This window comes from Equus asinus, chromosome 25 (assembly GCF_041296235.1).
Source record: "Equus asinus isolate D_3611 breed Donkey chromosome 25, EquAss-T2T_v2, whole genome shotgun sequence".
NCBI classification, from domain to species: Eukaryota; Metazoa; Chordata; class Mammalia; order Perissodactyla; family Equidae; genus Equus; species Equus asinus.
The window spans coordinates 25063618-25080655 of NC_091814.1; the positions used below are offsets into that span (position 1 = coordinate 25063618).

The window sequence follows — 17038 nt, forward strand, 5'->3', positions numbered from 1 at the left end:
CAAGGAGAAATCTTATCCCAGACAGAATTTTAATAAAAATTCTAAATGGAACTCACAGCACTGGTGCAATGCTGGTGCTGGTTACTGATTCTGGCTATTTTTGTGCTGTGTTAGAGCTCAGAAAGCATGTACAAGGACAGGGAACACTTTCACGTTTGTAAAATTGTTATAAGTGGATTTCTCCCACTTTTCTTTTTCAGGCTTCGCTAAGTTCTCTAGAAAAGATAAAAAAAAATCTGTCTTTGTTATTACCTTTAAGTAAAATAAAATTTGACTGGAAGATGGAACTATTTTAAAAGAAAGAAATTAGTGCATAGTAATGTTGGTCGTAATTGACCCGTACTTTAATTTAAACTTGATTTTAATACTCCTTTGGTTCAGGGTGCCTAGCAGTAGCAAAAAAACCACAGGAATTCATTCCACAGCCTTTAACATGCAGGTGGCCCAGTGACTTTGGAGTTCCGTTGTTGGTATTACCGCTGGCTGGATTAAACCAATGAAAGCCAAAGTTGGTTTTTCCAAATGAAGTGGGAATACATGATGATATAGGGATATTTGGTTATCAATGATATGCACAGAATCTTCAAGGAAAGTATATCCTGCAGCAAAGATGACCACATCAATATTCTCCACCTGCTACCTTCTTCAAAAGTGGGATCTGATTTCATGAGTTCTTTCACGTTGGATTTGACCATTATTCTGCCAGAAATTATGTGATTGCGAAGGTTGTCATGGATACTCACTTGAGAGTTTAGCAATCTGTAAAACTGGGGAAGATGATTCATATTAGTCTTTGCTCTCTCTTCATTTATTCATTCCCTTATCCACTTATACATTCCAGAAAACTTTATTGGGCACTCTTTTTCTCCCTTCTGTTTTGATGGATGAGATAAAAATGTTCTTTAGGAAATGTTAAGACTCCCAAGTCATCCTTTTCCTCTTCTCTTTCTCTTCCTTTATTCTTCCTTTATAAAGCCATTCTCATACAAAGAAGCCAGTAAAAAGCCAGGAAAACAAAGTTCTGGTCCTCCAATGCAAAAGGCTTCCTCTGGCTTTCCACCTTTAAACATAGCTGTCTACACTAGTGCAAGACAGAGGCACAGATACGCGGAAATGTGAGGGTCCCATTCTCAACTTGGATCCTGATGCTGAACTCGCATCAAGCATTTCTCACAATAACGCACTCTTCATTCTGTCTGTGCTCTGAGCCTCAGCTCTAGTCCATAGCTCTTGCCAGATGCTGAGATCTTTAGTTGAACTTCACGTGGTGGTGGTGATTGCATGTATACAATAAAGCTTCATTTATCAGGCACTGTCATATAATCAGCATTTCGAGGACACAGAAATGTACACAGGTAAGGAAATTCTTCTTTTACTTTTAATTCCTTTACTTTTTACATAGTGTTTTGATGAAAATGTTTCTAAAATTTATTGCACTCGTCTCATTTCTTAAACAGTGTGTAATGAACATAACCTTCTTTTATCGCTCATTTTCTTCACTAAGCACCTTAATTACTGCTCAAATGCTATAATGCACTTTCAATGTCTCCTCCCTGTGCTGTTCATTATTATGGCTCTTGTCACTGTGTCTGTAGCTGGCAGTATTTCCCTTCTCATTTGTGGCTCTGGCCTGACAAACAAGACAACTCATGGTTAGAATTATCTGCAAAATAAAGGTCAATACATTCTGACTGATTATCTTCAATCTGGTCTCATTAGTGAAGTGTACAGGTCATACTGTATAGAAGTCTGTCTGTCCTTTCTGGTTCTTAGAATCAATCACGTCAGTTGAGACAAAATAAATGCACCCTGAAGGTAACATGAATATCTTTTCTGAGTCTTTAGATCATAGTTTGCATGATTTAATCTTTCATTTATTTTCCGTCCAGTTACTCAACATAGACGTTGTCACGATCTTCTTGATGATATTAAAGCAAGTGAAACGCACAGTGTCCATGGGACTAGCCTTCATCCCACACACAGTTCAATATCCAGGCCCCTCATCTGGTGCTAAGAAACACCTGGGAAAAGTAAGAGTGTGTTCAAAGTCGGGTAGTCAAGCAGCTGTGGGGCAGGGAAAAGAACCTAGAAGTTACCTGACCCCTTCGGTGAAAACAGAACCGTGTGACCTACGTCACCGTATAGAACATATAGGTCTGGAAACTATGCAGGAGCCAGAATCCCTCCCCTCCCCTGTCATTCGACACCTCCTCCCACTGCTGGCTCTTTGGAACATGACCTGGGCCTCCTCACTGCTTTGGAAATCCTGCTGAGGATGGGGGCCTGTGAACTGACAGAAGGGCTGAAAGAGATGCCTTCAACTCTTCCCCAAACTTTAGTGTGGATTCCTCTTTGAAAAAAAAAAAAAAGACTCAGTAATCCAAGACTTTTCAATGTTCCAATGGTGTAGCTGTATGTTTTCTGCTAATCTATAGGTTTAAGATTAGGTGCTTTTGTCCTTTGTATATCGGATTCCCCGTCAGTGCCTGGGGCTTCTCACCTCCTTGGTCTCCTGAACTCTGCCAGCCTCCACTCTGGGTTAGCACAAGCATTTTCTCAGCTGGAGCTCCTAAGACCTTCCATCTTGCAAAGGGCTAGGATCAGCTTTCCTCATTTTTACTTCTCAATTCACACCCTGGTGTTCTCATCCATTCTCTGATGTCAGCTATTTATTTCTGGATTAATCTTAAATATACATCTATACACAAACAGTTTAAATTAGTTCTAATGTATTTGCTTTGTCAAATCAGTGACCATTGCTTAAACATGAAACACACACACACACCAGCAACAACTTATTTCTTTTATTCTTAGGTTGAAATGTGGCAAATCCACTAATAAGGTGATCTAAATTTTAGTACTGGCCTTTTCTTTTTCTAATTTCCTGCCTCCCTTTATGCTAGCTGTTAATGCCTCTGGACCTCAGTTTTCTTGGCTTTAAAATAAAGGGGCTTGGGGCCGGGTAAGCCCGGGGTACAGCAGTTAAGTTTGCACATTCCACCTCTCAGTGGCCCGGGATTCCCCCGTTGGGATCCCGGGTATGGACACGGCACCACTTGGCAAAAGCTATGCTGTGGCAGGCATCCCACGTATAAAGTGGAGGAAGATAGGCATGGATGTTAGCTCAGGGCCAGTCTTCCTCAGCAAGGAGAGGAGGATTGGCAGTAGTTGGCTCAGGGCTGATCTTCCTCAAAAAAAAATAAAAATAAAGGGGCTTGAACTAAATAATTTCTTAAGCTATCCCTAGTTCTAAAATGTTGATATTTTATTTATTATATGTATTCACCTCATTTAATTGGTCTAAAGAGCTACCACCAGAAATCCTTTAAAATATGAAATTTTGTTTATCATATTATTTTTCTGACCTTTTTCCCCTTTAAATTGGATTTTTTTAATGAGAAAATATTTTAAACATAGAAAAAAGTAAACAGAATCATACAACAGACACATAAGTATTGTGTGTGATGATATATATATATATATGCATCTGGCACACAGTAGGTGATTAGCAAATACTCTCGGAACGAGTGAATGATCAGCACCACTGACAGAGAAGACAGTTTAAAATAGCTGTTATTTCCCCAGAATGGCCAGCAGAGGGCGAGCTTGTACATTGACAAAACTGACCCTTGGTTTAGAAGGGTTACCTTGGTGTGTTAGCGCCCCTCAGTGTACAACTTGATTATTGTGCAATTACCAGCACATTTCCAACAACTGATCTATTTGCACCTTGTTAACCATACTAAATAAGTACAACTACACATGTGCAAAAATTGGTCACAGATCTCAAAGTGAGTGGCATGTTAAATAACTGTTTGGAAAATTTGCAATATTTAAGTCACCTGTCTAGATCATGCCCCCCAACTCTTCTTTGCAGGTTATAGAGAGAGTTCTAAGCCATGTGAGTCAGGATAGAAAGTGATGGTCTGAATTAATTCTCCAAGCTGCTGCCTGTTTTGTTCCACTAGTATTTACAAACACACACACACACACACACACACACACACACACACACACACAGAGTCCTTATCCCCAGAGGAAGCCACTATTAACAGTTTTTTGTATCTTCTTACAATCACATATACGTTTACCACTATAGGTATATAGGAGTTTTTTCTATAAATTGGATCACCAATACACATGGTCCTATAATTTGATTTTTTCAAAGAATATCTTCTGACGTCTGCGCATATGATAGTTCTTCATTTTTTCTAATGACCATGTAGTTTTCCACAGTATAGATGTGTTAACTAGTGGAGATCTTGACAAAGAGCAAAAGGCTTGACTGTTTCTAGTGATTGTTGAGTATCCATTAGGCCCAGCCAACATGCTCAAACCTCTGCTGGGTATTGTGTGTAGATATGTGCGTTTAGTGGAAAGCCATAAGCAGAAGCCTTGAGTCTTAGTTGTCCTGGGTTTGTGCATCTGCACAGGCAGGTGGAGAATTCCCACATCAACAAAACACAACTCTAAGAAAACAGACTTGCCTTGTGGTATGGCTGACCTCCACAGCCACGCCAGGGCCAGAATTCCCAACGCCGATCACAAGGATTCTCTTTCCCATAAATCTCTCTGGACTCTGATATTCCTTGCTGTGGAAACGCTGACCTTTGAACTTCTCAAACCCTATGTAAAGAAAAAAAAAATGGAAAATAGCAATTCAGCTTCAGGAAATGTAGAGCTCACTGTAGTTGTTACATTGCATTTGCACAGTTTCATAGTAAACCCACTTTAACAGTAAAATCTGTATATATAGTACCACTTTCAACTACTTTTCCATTGTCCCTCTATGATACACAAACATCCATTGATATTAACAGAAATTTGACTTACTGTAGCACACACATGAAGTTATATTATATGTACTTTTTTACAGAGCAAATTCGTTTTGGTGATACCCAAATTCATAGTGTACTATGTTTTTTCTGTGGTTATCATTATGGACTCTCAAAATTGGAAAATTAGAGTCATCCAGACAAACCTTGAACTATATATTAATACAGCCTTGCTATTCAAATGTGATTCTCCGACCGGCAGCAGCACCTGGAAACTTTGTCAACAGCAAATCCACTAGCCCCAATCCAGACACGCTGAATCAATCTCAGGGAGCTGGAACCTCGATCTCGCTTAACAAAGTCTCCAGGTGACTCTTACCATACTAAAGTTTGAGAGCCACTGATCTAAAAATCCCTCATTAATGGTTATTAGTTTCTGCTTACATACCTCCTGAATTGGGAAACTCACTACTTCACAAGGCAGACCATTTCATTTTGGGACAAGACTTCTTGTTGGAAAATCCCTTTTCTTTCCAGTGAAGTCAACCTCCCCGGAACTTCTACCTGTCAGCTCTCATCCTGCCCAACAAGAACACACATGACATTGATTCCATCCTTTCTGTGATGGTCATATCCTAGCCAAAGATGGTGATTGTGCTCCTTTCTCTCCCCTAACAAGTTTCCTCCTCCAGGCTAAATAGCTTCTGTGGTTTTTATATATTCATCGTGCTGCATTTGCCTGACTCTCTACTGTCCTGGTTGTTTTCCTCTAATTATGTTCCCTTTTCTCACCATTCTTCTTGAAGCAGGCACCAGAGCAGAGCACAACACTCCAGGTATGGCTTGACAACACAGGTGAAAAAGACACCTCTCTTTCTTAAGGGAAACTTAAGTGCCCATGGCTTGGATGCAGACATTCTGATTATAACAGGCTTTTTCTTTTATAAAACTTAAAAACCTATAGAAGCCAGCTTTTCTTCTAATTGTATTATTTGGGGTAATAGCTTATTGCTTGCCATCATCAAGAGAATTTTAAATCCACTTTACTTAACCACAGACCATCCACCCTTAGGATTCCCTGAGATGGGAAAGTTACATACGTGGGAAAAATTGAAGTGGTAAATGAGGTCAGTATGACAGCCACTGCAGACCATGCCTGCATCAAAGGCAGATGGCCTTTGCTTCCCCTAAGCTTCTGTTACAACATCCCACTGGCCAGTGGATGAGAAATCAGGATGTTTTCTCACACTGTGCACCATCATCTGAGTATAAAAGGATGAATATGGGTGTCACATGACCATCTCCTTCCACCTCCCTGAAACTAGAGGACTGCCTCTGGACCAATAGAGGTCATCCAGTTTATTTCCCAGATTCCATGGAAAGTGGATCCTGAATAATCATTTTCTTGTAGATATTTCAATATTTAAAAATCTTTAGCGAGATTTTACAATCTGATTTAGATTTGTTCCACAATTCCCATGAAAATTGAGAAGTGAGTAATAAGAAAGGTATTTGGTTTCCTTTATACCTGTTGCTTGACTTTTTCCCCTGCCGTATAGCTTATGTAGCAGATATATATGCCAATACACCCTTGATTTCAAGTCTTCCAAATTGATGACCATATGGATGGATTAACAGACAGATGAGATGGTAAATGTAGGCACACATGTTCAAAAGTTGTCTTTTTAGAGATTTATGCCACAGACACATTAAATTCTACCTAATACTAAGTCAGACTCTCCTGTGAGGTGGTAAACAACTGCTGTGGAGGTAACCAGGCAGGAACTAGATGTCCCATCAGCAAAAAAGATGAGTTGCAAAAGAGATAAAGCTAGCAAGCCTTTCCAAATGGAAGTTTCCATGAGTCTAGAAAAATGATAATGATGATATTAGCTAACAGTTACTCAGTGTTTATCTTATCATAAGCATAGATGTAATTGTTCTACATGCACGCACTCATTTCACCTGGAAAGAGACCCGTCTGCAAAGAGGATTGTAGTGATGGTCTGAGTTTGTGCAAGGAAAATGCCAAGTGAGAAAGTCATGTGGTTGATGTATGCATGTATATACAAAAGACCACCACGCAGGCAAAAAGCTTTTGCAAATAAACACAATATTGCCTCTAACTCAATAGTCAGTGTTTCTAAACCAGGATATTTAATACCCTGAAATTGTACACAAAATGTCTTATTTATGTGTCTTTCTCTAGAGAAAGGTGACAACTGCCTTCAGCAGATTCTCAAGGGTCAAGATTACAAAAGACCCTAAAGCCTACCTGGAAACAGATGTACTTCACAAGGTCAAGGTGCTTGGCATACATCTTCAAATACTCTGGGGGCTGTGAGCTGTGCATGTAATTTGGAAAATGATCAGCTAAGGAGAAGTCACTGAAATAGGTCACTTCCTTGGAAGTGTCGATGTTCACAGATCTATAGATGCTGGGCTTTCCTTCTTCTGACTTCTCTTTTAGAAAGTAAAGGAAAACATTCCCATCCTGATAAGCAATGCAGTAGAGCAAGATTGTTCTTTAAGAGGCATGTGCAAGTCTACGCTGCTGCTAGATTTCTCCAATGCCTGCAAGTCAGAGAGCACCGACATGTGCTTCCATTCAGCTGACTTTGGCATCTGATCTGCCAAGACCTCAGTTCTTCAGAAGGCCAGAGGCTTGTAAGGGTTTTGTGTGTTTGATTCTTCCTATTGACTTGTTCCCAAGCCTGCCTGCCCTTATTGAAGTCCCAGACAGTGCTCTCTAGAAATTCATCACTCAGTCTTCCTTTTCTTCACATCAGGGGGACTTTATCTGATCTGGAATTCAGTTACATGGGACACATTTTTCCTGTTCTGAAGGGTTTAGTGGGATGAAAATTCCTCCCCAAAAATGATGACTCAGGAAGGAAAGGAGAGAGAGAGTGTTGAATACCAACTCTGTAACCAATGACTAGGTTAGGTATTCTCACAGAGGCCACCTATGAAGAACTGATTACTAGTCTCTTCTTATGGATTAGGAAACGAGGGCTCTAAGACTTGCCCGGCTGAAGCTTTCAGTCTCCTGTCCCAGGGCCCATTTCCTGCCTTAGGGCTGCCCCCCTCAGCACCAGCCTCTGCATCCACAGCACCTCTAGGACATCTGGCTCAGCGCTGACCACTCTCTCTCTTGTACGGGACTGATCTGTATCCATGTCTCTTTCCTTTGCCATAAACCCTAAGAGACAGGAACCATTCCTGTTTATCAATCTATCCCTATGGAGTACAATTCCCAGCTCACAGCAGGTTGTTGTTTTATATTTGTTGAGTTGCAGGTTGGATGTGCTCTGTGTCCCATTGAAAGAATATGGAGACTTACTTGGAATCTCCAGAGCCCCCCAGTGTCATCACAGGTGAGCTCAAAGCAAGTGGGCTCCGGCCTTTCATCCAAGCAGCACTCACTCGCTCCCACACCACTGATCCCAGCTCTGATCACTGCCACTTTCTTCTTCCTCACATTCTTCTTCATCATCTGGAGGGACAGAGACCATCATCAGTGCTGCAAGGCCAGTAACTGAGGATGAACTGCCATTCAGTTAAAACACCTCTATGTCAGTAAAGATTTCTAACAATTCATTTTTTCAGAAATAATCCCAGGTCCTTGAATTTCGGTTGGTTCCTGCCTTCCCAGGCTTTCCCCGATGGAATCAGTGATGATCCAGCTCCACTTGGTTCCTGAGTCTCCTGAACATAGAGGGGAGAATGTGAGCCTGGATAATAGTTTAGGACATTAATTTTTAAATCTTACTCCTTTACTCCCATTCAAGCAGGTTACAGGCTTTCTGAGCCATTGTCTCAAGGAAGAATAAGCCAGGGAAAAAAACCAGAAGTTGTTCTTGTTCCCAAAAGTCTCCAGGCCAGATGGAGGTAAGGAGCGAAGGGAAGAAACAGTAGTTGAATATGCAGGAGGCGTAGAGGGGCCTCCGGTGGAATACACAGGTTCCACCTGCCTCCAGAACCAAGCCAGTGTCTTCAGGACCTGTTCTGCCCTGTCTTGCCCCCTCTCATCCCACTCACCATTTTTAATGAAATTTCCTCTGTGCTTTGCCTGTGAATTTTCCCATTTGCAGCCATTTCTGAAAATGTACATAGATAAACACTCATAACAACTTTACATTTGTTCGTTGCTTAGTTGTCTTCCAAGCACGTTAGTAAGCTTCTTTTTTTATTTTCAATTTGGTCCTCAGAAAAAGTAGGTAGGGCAAGTAATACTATAGTCCATTTTCCTGATGAGGAAAACCATGACTCACTGAAGAGCAGTCAATGTTCAAGGTCTTCCTGTGACGAACAGTGAAGCTGTGCCAAATACGTGGGCTGAGTGACTTCCCCAGCTCTTCCTGGGAACTGCCCACCATATTTCACAATGCCCACCCACCCACACTTCCTTCTGGAGAATTCCTGCCTAGATTGTCTCCTGCCCTAAATAATTATGCTCTGGGTAGTATGTTTTTTCCCAGCCCTGGACTGGGAGTGAGATCCTAACCCTTTAAGAGTTAACACTGATAGGGAAGAGGTCAAAGGGATGTAACATATGGAGAGTTCCAAGGCTACAGAAGAAGCCAGGGCAGCCTTTATGGGCCATGGGCAAGATCAAGTGAGGACATCATCCAGCAGAGACACAGGAAAAGACAAGAGAGAAGCAGAAGGGTAGTGACCCAGCCTTTACAAAAGGAAAGGGAGTATCCTTGGCTTTCCAAAATGGCTGTGCTGTGGCTCTCTGTATCCTCGAAATAACCCCAGCTAGCTGGACTCTGTGCCATGATTTAGGCTAAATTGAGTCCCAGTGGGGTCAGAGCACTGAGCAGTGAGCCCTTCCTAAAGAGCGCTGCCTAAAAACTCAGATGCCACTACCAAAAGGGGCTTTACCAAAACAGAAACAGTGAATACAAGCAGGAAATAAGATTAGCCTGAAATCCTGGGTCCTTTGTTCATCAGGCACCACTTGGGATATTTCTTTAAACTGTTACTTAATCCTTCAGGTTTTTAAAATTGTGGTCATAATAGCTTATAACATAGTGAGATTTCATTTGTACATTATCATTTGTCATATACCATATAAGTGTGCCCCCTCACCCCTGTGCCCACCCTCCAACCCCCTTCCCCTGGTAACCACTAATTTGTTCTTTTTGTCTGTAAGTTTGTTTATATTCCACATATGAGTGAAATCATATGGTGCTTGTCTTTCTCTGCCTGGCTTATTTCGCTTAACATGATGCCCTCAAGGTTCATTCATGTGGTTGCAAATGGGACGATTTTGTCTTTTTTATGGCTGAGCAGTATTCCATGGTATATATATATACTGCATCTTCTTTATCCAGTCATCCGTCGATGGGCACTTGGGTTGCTTCCATATCTTGGCTATTGTAAACAATGCTGCAATGAACATAGGGGTGCATAAGTCCCTTTGAAGTGTTGATTTCCAGTTCTTTGGGTAAATACCCAGTAGTGAGATAGCTGGGCCATATGGTATTTCTATTTTTAATTTTTTGAGAAATCTCCATACTGTTTTCCACAGTGGCTGCACCAGTTTGCATTCCCACCACCAGTGGATGAGGGTTTCCTTTTCTCCACAACCTTTCCAAAATTTGTTGTTTTTTGTCTTGGTGATTATAGCCATTCTAATGGGTGTAAGATAATATCTAAGTGTGCTTTTGATTTGCATTTCCCTGATGATTAGTGATGAAGAGCATCTTTTCATGTGCCTATTAGCCATCTGTATATCTTCTTTGGAAAAATATCTGTTCGTATCTTCCACCCACTTTTTGATTGGGTTGTTTGTTTTTTTGTAGTTCATTTGTGTGAGTTCTTTATATATTATAGAGATTAACCCCTTATTGGATATATGATTTGCAAATATTTTCTCCCAGTTGATGGGTTGTTCTTTCATTTTGGTCTTGGTTTCCTTTGCCTTCCAGAAGCTCATTAGTCTGATTAAGTCCCACTTGTTTATTTTTTCTTTTGTTTCCCTTGTCTGCATAGACAGGGTATTCGAAAAGATCTTTTTAAGTCTGATATCAAAGAGTGTACTGCCTATATTCTTTTCTGGAAGTTTTATGGTTTCAGGTCTTACCTTCAAGTCTTTGGTCCATTTTGAGTCTATTTTTGTGCATGGGGAAATATAATGGTCTGCTTTCATTCTTTTGCCTGTGGCTGTCCAGTTTTCCCAGCACCATTTATTGAAGAGGATTTCCTTTCTCTATTGTGTACTCTTGGCTCTTTTGTCGAAGATTAACCGTACATAGATGTGTGGTTTTATTTCTGGGCTTTCAATTCTGTTCCATTGATCTGTATGTCTGTTCTTATATCAGTACCATGCTGTTTTGATTACTATAGTTTTGTAATATATTTTGGAGCCAGGGATTGAGATGCCACCAGCTTTGTTCTTCCTTTTTAGGATTGCTTTGGCTATTTGGGATCTTTTTTTGCCCCTTATGAATTTTAAGATTCTTTGTTCTATTTCTGTGAAGAAGGTCATTGGGATTCTGATTGGGATTGCATTAAATCTGTGGATTGCTTTAGGTAGTATGGACATTTTAACTATGTTTATTCTTCCAATCCATGTGCATGGAATATATTTCCATTTCTTTATGTCATTATCTATTTCTTTCAATACGTCTTATAGTTTTCTTTTTATAGGTCTTTCACCTCCCTGATCAAATTTATTCCTAGATATTTTATTCTTTTTGTTGCAATTGTAAATGGGATTGTATTCTTGAGTTCTTATTCTGTTAGCTCACTTCTTGAGTGTAGAAATGCTACTGATTTTTGTAAGTTGACTTTTTACCCTGAAACTTTGCTGTAGTTATTATTTCTATTAGTTTTCCGATGGATTCTTTAGGATTTTCTATATATAAAATCATGTCATCTGCAAACAGCAAGAGTTTCACTTCTTCAGTGCCTATTTGGATTCCTTTTCTTTCTTTTTCTTGTCTAATTACTCTGGCCAAAACCTCTAGAACTATGTTGAATAAGAGTAGTGAGAGTGGGCACCCTTGTCTTATTCCTGTTCTCAGAGGGATGGCTTTCAGTTTTTCCCCACTGAGTATGATGTTGGTGGGGGGTTTGTCATATATGGCCTTTATCATGTTGAGGTACTTTTCTTCTATACCCATTTTATTGAGAGTTTTTACCATGAATGGATTCTGGATCTTGTCAAATGCTTTCTCTGCATCTATGGACATTATCATGTGGTTTTTCTTCCTCATTTTGTTAATGTGGTATATTACGTTGATTGATTTGCGGATGTTGAACCATCTCTGTGTCCCTGGTATGAATCCCACTTGATCATGGTGTATGATCTTTTTAATGTATTGCTGTCTTTGGTTTGCCAACATTTTGTTCAGGATTTTTGCCTCTATGTTCATCAGTGATATTGGCCTGTAATTCTTCTTATTTGTGTTGTCCATATCTGGCTTTGGTATCAGGGTGATGTTGGCCTCGTGGAATGTGTTAGGATTATATCCATCTTCTTCAAGTTTCTGTAATAGTTTGAGAAGAATAGGTAATAAATCTTCTTTGAATGTTTGGTAGAATTCTCCTGAGATGCTGTCTGGTGCTGGACTTTTATTTCTGGGGAGGTTTTTGATACCTGTTTCAATCTCTTTACTTGTGATTGATCTATTCATATTCTCTATTTCTTCTTCATTCAGTCTTGGGAGGTTGTAAGAGTCTAAGAATTTATCCGTTTCTTCTCGATTGTCCAGTTTGTTGGCATATAGTTTTTCATTGTATTATCTTATAATCTTTTCTATTTCTGTGGTATCCATTGTAATTTCTCCTCTTTCATTTCTAATTTTATTTATTTGAGTCTTCTCTCTTTTTTTCTTAGTGAGTCTGGCTAAGGGTTTTTCAATTTTGTTTCTCTTCTCAAAGAACCGGCTCCTTGCTTCATTGATCCTTTAATAATAATAATTTTTATTATATCCCTCATGCTGCTGAGTTTAGGCTTTCTTTGTTCTTATTTTTCTAATTCTGTTAGATGTAGTTTAAGATTGTTTATTTGAGCTCCTTCTTGTTTGTTAACATGGGCCTGTATTGCTATAAATTGCCCTCCTAGGACTGCTTTTGCTGCATCCCATATGAGTTGGTAAGGTGTGTTTTAGTTCTCATTTGTCTCAAAATATATTTTGATTTCTCCTTTTATTTCTTTGACAACCCATTGGTTGTTCAGTAGCATGTTGTTTAGTCTCCATATTTTTGTTCCTTTCTCTGCTTTTTTCTTGTAGTTGATTTCTAGTTTCATAGCATTAGGGTCAGAGAAGATAGTAGATATGATTTCAATCTTCTTAAATTTATTGAGGTTTGCCTTGTTTCCCAATATATGGTCTATCTTTGAGAATGTTCCATGTGTACTTGAGAAGAATGTACACTCTGCTGTTTTTGGATGGAGTACTCTATATATGCCTATTAAGTTAATCTGGTCTAGTTTTTCATTTAATTCCACTGTCTCCTTGTTGACTTTTTGTCTGGATGATCTATCCATTGAAGTAAGTGGGGGTGTTGAGGTCTCCTAGTATTATTGTGTTGTTGGTAATATCTCCTTTTAGGCTTGTTAATAGTTGCTTATGTACTTTGGTGCTCCTGTGTTGGGTGCATATATGTTTATAAGGGTTATGTCTTCTTGGTAGAGAGTCCCTATTATCATTATATGCTGTCCCTCTATGTCTCTCTTTACCTGTTTTATCTTGAAGTCTACTTTCTGTGATATAAGCATGGCAATACCTGCTTTCTTTTGTTTGCTTTTAGCTTGGAGTATCGTCTTCCATCCCTTCACTCTGAGCCTATGTTTGTCTTTAGAGCCAAGAGGTGTTTCCTGGAGGCAGCACATTTTTGGTTCTTGTTCTTTAATCCATCCTACCATTCTGTGCCTTTTGATTGCAGAACTCAGTCCATTTACATTTAGAGTGATTGTTGATATATGAGGGCTTAATACTGCCATCATATCACATGTTTTCTAGGTCTTCTGCATATCCTTTGTTTCTTGTCCTGTGTATATCAGGCTACTGATTTGATTAGGTAGTTTTCTGTATTTGTTTTCTTCATTTTCTCCTTGTTTATCATATACGTCTCTGTTCTAATAATTTCTTTAGCAGTTACCATTAGGTTAGTATAAAAAGTCTTATAGATGAGATAGTCCATTTTCTGATTGCCTCTTGTTTCCTTAGACTATACTGATTCCATCCCTTTCCTCTTCCTCTTCTAAGTTATTATTGTCATATCTTATTCCATCTTGTGTTGTGAGTTTGTGGTTAAAGTGATGATATAATGTTTATTTTGGTGTCTTCCTTTTCTTTATCTTTGATGTAAAAGTTAACTGTTTACCAACCTGATCTGATAGAGAGCTGCCGATTTCTGATTGTTGCCTACCTATTCATCTCTTTGCTCAAGGCTTTGTAGCCCTTTTCCTGCTTTTTTTGTTTGTTTGTTTCCTTTCAGGTATAAGGGCATTCTTGAGGATTTCTTGTAGTAGGGGTCTTGTGGCAATGAACTCCTTTAGCTTTTGTTTATCTGGGAAAAATTTATTTCTCTGGATACAGTACTGTTGTTTGGAAGTTTTTGTCTTTCAGGATTTTGAATATATCATTCAACTCTCTCCTAGGCTGTAAAGTTTTTGCTGAGAAATGTGCTGAAAGCCTCATAGGGGTTCCTTTGTAAGTTATTTTCTTCTGCCTTGCTGCCCTTAATATTTTTTCTTTGTCATTGACTTTTGCCAGCTTTACTACTTATACCTTGCAGTAGGTCTTTTTACATTAACATACTTGGAGGTTCTAGTAGACTTTTTCCCATAGATTTCCATCTCCTTCCCCCAGGTTTGGGAAATTCTCCACTGTTACTTCTTCGAACAAGCTTTCTGCTCCATTCTCCTTCTCTTCCCCCTCTGTAATACCTATAATCTTTATGTTGCATTTCCTAATTGAGTAGGATATTTCTCTGAGAGCCTCTTCATTTCTTTTTAGTCTTAGTTCTGTCTTCTCCTCTCTCTGAATTATTTCTACAGTACTGTCTTCTAAATTGCTAATTCAGTCTTCCATATTGTCAGTTTTGTTGTTTAAGGAGTCTAGTTTTTTTTTAATCTCATCCATTGTGTTTTTCATCTTCAACAATTCTGAATGGTTCTTCATTAAAATTTCAATCTCTTTTGTGAAAAAGCTCCTGAATTCATTAATTTGTCTTTCTGTGTTTTCTTGTTACTTGTTGAGTTTTTTATGATAGCTATTTTGAATTCTTTGTTGTTTAGGTTATGGATATCTGTGTCTTTGGGTTGGTTTCTGGGTACTTGTCATGTTCCTTCTGGTCTGGAGATTTAATTTACTTTCTCATACTGCTTGATGCTGTGGATTTTTGCCTCCATATGGCATTATTATCTGGTCACTGCTGCCACATGCCTCCACTGCATGATGATCAGGCACTGTATTCTGGGCCCAGCATGATCCAGGGCTCCCCAGCTCCAGCCACTGGCTGCTTTTCTCACTGTACAATGCTCTGGTCGATGGCAGACCTGGAGCACTGGGCAGGGAAAGGGGTGCTCTCCTTCCCCTGTGCTTCCCCCAGCCTCCACTTCTCACCTGTGTGAACCTCTGGGCGATTGCAGGAATGGAGTGCCTGGCAGGGTAAGGAGCACTTTCTTATCCCTGCATGCCTCCCTCAACTGCTGCCTCTCTCTCTGCTCTGGGTGCTCACAGGGCTCCACCTGCCACTGCTTCTCTCTCCATGCAGTGCTTCCAGCAATCATGCAGCTGAAGCATGAGACTGGAGCACCAGGCAGAACCAGGGTGCCTCTCCCCAGCTGTGTATCTCCCCTAGCCAACCCCTCTTTCACTGTGCTGCTTTCCCAGTGAACACGGGGCAGTAGCATGAAGCTGGAGTACCAGGCAGGAATGGGGTACCTCTCCCCAGCTGTGCGCCTCCTCCAGTTGGCTCCCCGTCACTGAGCCACCCTCTGGGAGATCTTGGGGCTGGAATGCCAGGCAGAGACTGGGCACATCTCCCCAGCTGCACACCTCTCCTAACTGGCCCCCTCTCTCACTGCACCACTCTCCCTGTGAACATGAGGCTGGAGTGCCTGGCGGTAACAGGGCACCTCTCCCCAGCTGTGCCCCTCCTCTAGTCGGCCCTTCTCTCACTTTGTCACTCTCCTGACAAACGTGGGGCTGGAGCACCGGGAAGGAACAGAGCACCTCTCTTGAGCTGTGCACTTTCCCTGGCTGGCCCCTATCTCACTTTGCTGCTCTCCCAGAGAATGTGGGGCTGGAGCACCAGATGGGGATGAGGCGTCTCTCCCCAGCTTCCCACCTCCCCTAGCCCTGGGCCCTCTCTCCCTGCAGAGCTCCTGCCGCCGAGCAGCTTCAACTTCTTCTAGAGGATCCAGCCCCACCACTACCTTCAGGTGTATGGCTGTGTGGGTCTCCCAGACGTCTCCTGTGTTGTGTGTGTGTCCTTTGTTGGTGTTTGAATGTCCTTTTGGTTGCATTTTAGAAGGGAGAGTCTGAGGGAAGAGCTCATTCCACCACCTTTCTATAAATGTAGCCAGGTTTTCAGAAAATGGCTGCAGGGATTTCTCCCCTGAGGCTAGAGGCATTGTGGAAGTGATCATTTACCTAGAAAAAGGTAATGTTTTGATCAGAAAAGCAAATACACCAGCCCACTGGCATCAGCTCCCCAAACTCAATTGTTAAGTGTCAAGGAATTTTGCAAGCCAGCTGTTAAACAGCCATGAGTAAAATGTATGTAAACTTACAACTAAATGAATTTTGCTAAAAATGAAGATAATAAAAATTCAAAACCCACGACTTCCTAATTATTTTGCTACATTTTACTATTATCCATAATCATGAGATTATTTATATCTATTGTATTTGTGTGATGGAACTACTACATAATCATGTGCTATTATGCATCGCTTCCCAACTCCACAATCAGTGATGTCATTAGGTATCTTGAACTTGGCCTTGGTGGGAGTATTTACACCTTAGAAACCAGCAAATGCTACAAAGCAGGGCTATCCCCCAACCCCCAAAGCCTGTTGTTAACCATTTGCGAGCACACTCCCGATGAGCTATGGAATAAACTCTCAGCCATTTGATCCTGGCCTCACAAGGAGAATTAAACGTTCAGATGAGGACAGTGCTTTAGAATGCACACGGAGGATGCCATAAACATCTGCTCAACAATTTCTAACCCCTGAGAAAGAAGAAGTCCCATAAAATCGCTGGACTGAAGCTCCACGGCTGGACTTCGTG

At 40.6% G+C, this 17038-nt stretch overlaps 1 pseudogene; it reads right to left on the bottom strand.

Annotated features, from left to right (window-relative positions):
- Positions 1 to 1961: 1961 nt before the first annotated feature.
- Positions 1962 to 8873, bottom strand: LOC106831106 (flavin-containing monooxygenase 5-like; annotated as a pseudogene).
- Between the last annotated feature and the right edge of the window lie 8165 nt (positions 8874 to 17038).